The sequence below is a fragment of the Neofelis nebulosa genome, chromosome 2, assembly GCF_028018385.1.
Source record: "Neofelis nebulosa isolate mNeoNeb1 chromosome 2, mNeoNeb1.pri, whole genome shotgun sequence".
In the NCBI taxonomy this organism is placed as follows: Eukaryota; Metazoa; Chordata; class Mammalia; order Carnivora; family Felidae; genus Neofelis; species Neofelis nebulosa.
The window spans coordinates 137,489,133-137,493,980 of NC_080783.1; the positions used below are offsets into that span (position 1 = coordinate 137,489,133).

Sequence of the window (4,848 nt, forward strand, 5' to 3'; positions counted from 1 at the left end):
CCACATAGAAAGAAAATAAAGGAAAAAAGATGGTTATCAATAATAATAATAAAAAGATAAATTTCCAAGGGAAAAAAGACTTAAAATAAATGTATAACATTCATAAATATATACAAACTGCAGACTTTATTAATAGGTATAAAAGGAGGTTTCAATAAAAACAGAGATATCCTCTATTCTTCATTGAGTCACTTAAAAGATATTGACTCTAACATTAATTTAAACATTCCAGGCAATCCCACCAGGATGTTTTGAACTCTATTAAAATAATTCTAAAGTTCTCTGCAAGAGCAATCATGGGGAAATTTTGAAACATAACAGTAAGGTACTATGTAATAATAAAGCAGTGTGGTGCTGGCCCATAATGGGCAAATCAATAGAAGGACCAGGTGTAAGAGGTAAGGCTTAGTCTCTATGGGATAAATTTATCATAAAGAATATAATAAAAATGGCATTTCAAATCTGTGGCAGATAGATTATTCAATAAACAGCATTGAGATAACTACCTAGTATAATAGAATAAAATAGGCTATAATACCATGTACCTAAAGCTTATTGATTTGGCTTTCTAGGGTTTTTTTCTAATCCTTCCTCTTCTTCCTTTGTTACTACCAGTATCTAAGTGAAGCCTTCATCAGTTGTCTCTAGAACTATTAAAATAGTCTTTTAGGGGCGCCTGGGTGGCGCAGTCGGTTAAGCGTCCGACTTCAGCCAGGTCACGATCTCACGGTCCGTGAGTTCGAGCCCCGCGTCAGGCTCTGGGCTGATGGCTCGGAGCCTGGAGCCTGTTTCCGATTCTGTGTCTCCCTCTCTCTCTGTCCCTCCCCTGTTCATGCTCTGTCTCTCTCTGTCCCAAAAATAAATAAACGTTGAAAAAAAAAAAAATTAAAAAAAAAAATAGTCTTTTAACTCGTCTCCTGAATTCCATTTTTCTGTATTAATTTATATTTAAATAAATATCAAAATTAACAATTCAGAATTTTAAAAGGTAGAAATTCAGAGGAAGAAATTTATGTTCATGAAGTTTATGTTCATAGGAATTTTCAAAACAGTTTTCTGAGACATTTTAGTCATTCTATAATTTTATTTATGGTATATTACAAGGACAATATTTTAATTACATCTCATCTATTAAATTTTCAGACCTAGAGTGAAATTGCAATATGTGATATAAAAAGGCTTCTAAGCTAAAAATGTTGTCTGATTTCACAATAAGAAATGAACTTTGGTGTGGATACCATATAATAGTAAATGATACAGAAGCATTTACCTTGGTTTGGAAAAATTATATGCTATTTTTGAAAATAGGATTTTCTTTGTTATAATCACATTTTACATAGGGTCACATTAAAATTTATTGAATTTCCTGGATGAGGGGCTAGATTTTGAAAATCACAAAATATGGTCCTCCAATCAGCTGTTTCATTTCCTGGGGACTTTTATGGAATTCAGAATCCCAAGCAACATCCCAGAACCCATGCATCAGAATTTGAATTTTTAGAAAATTTTCATGATGTTCTTGAGAACATTTAATAATTAGATGTTAATTATAAAATAATTTAAGATTATCTTCTGGGATAATTCCAGATTAATCTGCTATTTGATATTTTCTTTCTACAACACATAAAGTCACAAAGGGTACTCAATTCAGTGTGTCTTTCTGCCCACCTCTTTTCTTCTTTATTTTTTCACCAAATTTAGACATTTATATGCATAACAGAAAATGAGAATTGACAGAGAGCTTCCCCCTCTTCTTCTAGCATATCAAGTTTTATCAAGGATCAGCTGTAATCATCCCAAATACAAATGTTAATAACACGAGAAGCAGTATATTTTTCTTCTCTCTAGAAGAAACTATGCAGACATATCTTGGAAATATTATGGGTTTAGTTCCAGATCATCACAATAAAGAGAATATTGAAGTAAATCAAGTCAAATGAATTTTTTGGTTTCCCAGTGCATGCAAATCTATTAAGTGTGAAATACTTTTTGGTTAAAAAATGTACGTATCTTAATTTAAAATTCTGAACTTTCAGCAAGTTGTAATCTTTTTGCTGATGGAGGGTTTTGCCTTGATGTTGACAGCAGCTGACTGATCAGGGTGTGGCTGCCAAAGGTTGGGATGGCTGTGGCAATTTCTTAAAATAAGACTACAATGAAGTCTGCTGCATTGATTGACTCTTCCTTTCTTGAATGATTTCTCTGGAGCACGTGAGGCTGTTTGCTAGCATTTTACCCACAGTAGAACTTCTTTCAATATTGGAGTCAATCCCCTCAAACCCTGTTGCTGTTTGATGAGCTAAGTTTATGTCTTTTCTAAATCTTTTGTCGTAGTTTCAATAATCTTCACAGCATCTTGACCAGGAGGAGATTCCATCTCAAGAAGCCACTTTCTTTCCTCATCCATAAGAAGCAACTCCTCATCTGTGAAAGATTTATTATGAGGTTGCAGCCATTCAGTCCCATCTTCAGGCTCCACTTCTGCTTCTCGTTCTCTTGCTGTTTCCACCACATCTGCAGTTACTTCCTCCACTGGAGACTTGAGCCTCTCCAATGAAATCAATTTCTTCAAAACTCCTGTTCATGTTGATATTTTTACTCCTTCCCACAAATCATGAATGTTCTTTAATGACATTTAGAATGGTGAATCATTTCCAGAAGGGTTTTAGTTGACTTTGCCCAGATCCATCAGAGGAATCACTATTTATGGCAGCTATTGCCTTATAAAATGTTTCCTAAACAAGAAGATTTGAAAGTCAAAATTACTCCTTGATCCATGGGCTGCAGAATAGATGCTGTGTTAGTAGGCATGAAAACAACATTAATCTTATTGTCCATCCCCATCACAGCTCTTGGGTAAGCAGGTACACTGTCAATGAGCAGACATATGCTAAAAGAAATCTTTTTTTCTGAGCAGGCGTTATCAACAGGAAGCTTAAAATATTCAGTAAACCATGGTATAAACAGACATGTTGTCATTCAGGCATTTTGTTCCATTTATAGAGGACAGTTAGAGTAGATTTAACATAATTCTTTTTTTTCCCTTTCTGTAGGTTGCCTTTATTTATTTTTATTTTTTAATTTACACCCAAGTTAATTAGCATACAATGCAACAATGACTTGGAGAGTAGATTCCTTAATGCCCCTTACCCATTTAGCCCACCCCCATTCCCACAACTCCTCCAATAACCCTCTGTTTGTTCTCCATATTTAAGAGTCTCTTATGTTTTGTTCCCCTCCCTGTCTTTATATTCTTTTTGCTTCCCTTCCCTTATGTTCATCTGTTCTGTGTCTTAAAGTCCTCATATGAGTGAAGTCATATGATATTTGTCTTTCTCTGATTGACTAATTTCGCTTAGCATAATACCCTCTAGTTCCATCCACGTAGTTGCAAATGGCAAGATTTCATTGTTTTTGATTGCCGAGCAATACTCCATTGTATATATATACCGCATCTTCTTTATCCATTCATCCATCGATGGACATTTGGGCTCTTTCCATACTTTGGCTATTGTTGATAGTGTTGCTATACACATTGGGGTGCATGTGTCCCTTCAAAACAGCATACCTGTATCCCTTGGATAAATACCTAGTAGTGAAATTGCTGGGAGATTTGACCTAATTCTTGAGGCCCTAGGATTTTGGGAGTAGTCAATGAGCATTGGCTTCAACTTCAAGTTACCAGCTGCACTAGCCCCTAACAAGAGAGTCAGCTTGTCCTTTGAAGCTTTGAAGACAGTGCCTTCTCCCTTCTTAACTATGAAAGTCCTAGATGTCATCTTCTTCCAGAAGGCTATTTTTTCCTACATTGAAAATCTGTTTATTGCATCCACCTTTATTAGTTATCTAAGCTACATCTGGATAACTTGCTGCAGCTTCCACATCAGTACTTGCTGCTTCACCTTGCACTTTTATTTTCTGGAGACAGCATCTTACTTAAACCTCATGAACTAACCTCTGCTGGCTTCAAACTTTTCTTCTGCAGCTTCCTCACCTCTCTCAGCCTTCAGAGAATTGAAGAGAGTTAGATCCTTGCTCTGGATTAGGCTTTGGCTTCCGGGGATGTTGTGGCTGGTTTGATCTGTCCAGACCACTACAACTTTCTCCATATCAGCAGTGAGGCTGTTTTGCTTTCTTATCATTCATGTGTTCACTAGAGTAACATTTTTAATATCTTTCAAGATCTTTTTTTCTTTCATTCACAACTTGGCTGTTTGGCAAAACGGGCCTAGCTTTTGGCCTATCTCGGCTTTAGATAAACCTTCCTCACTAAGCTTAATCATTTCTAGCATTTGATTTATTTATTTTTTCAGTGAAAAAAGATGCTTTTATTATAGCATTGGGTCAGGACCCATGGGCAGAAAGAGCTGTACTGGAATTATGATGAGGGACTGATTATATACTTTTTAGTTAGTAGAGGTCAGGGATAGGTAAGTCTCTAAGGAATTTGGAAGCAAGGTTACCAGTGAGAGATGTGCCTCTCTTCCTCTTGCTTGAGCATTTAAAGGCCACTGTAAGGTTATTAATTGGTCTAATTTCAGTATTGTTGTGTGTCAGGAAATAGGGAGACTCAAAGAGAGAGATAGGGGAATAGCAGTTAGTGGAACAATCAGAACACATAAAGCATTTATCTAGTAAGTTCGCCATCTTACATGGACACAGTTCATGGCACCCCAGAGCAATTACAATAGTTACATCAAAAATCACTGATCACAGATCACCATAACAACCATTATAATAATGGAAAATTGTGAAATATTGCAAGAATTACCAAAATGTGATGCAGAGACACCAAGTTAGCAAATGCTGTTGGAAAAATGGTGTTTGACAGACTTGCTTGACACAGGG

General features: G+C 36.0%; 1 pseudogene; it reads right to left on the reverse strand.

Annotated features, from left to right (window-relative positions):
• Window positions 1–2,016: 2,016 nt before the first annotated feature.
• Window positions 2,017–4,647, reverse strand: LOC131491026 (tigger transposable element-derived protein 1-like; annotated as a pseudogene).
• Between the last annotated feature and the right edge of the window lie 201 nt (window positions 4,648–4,848).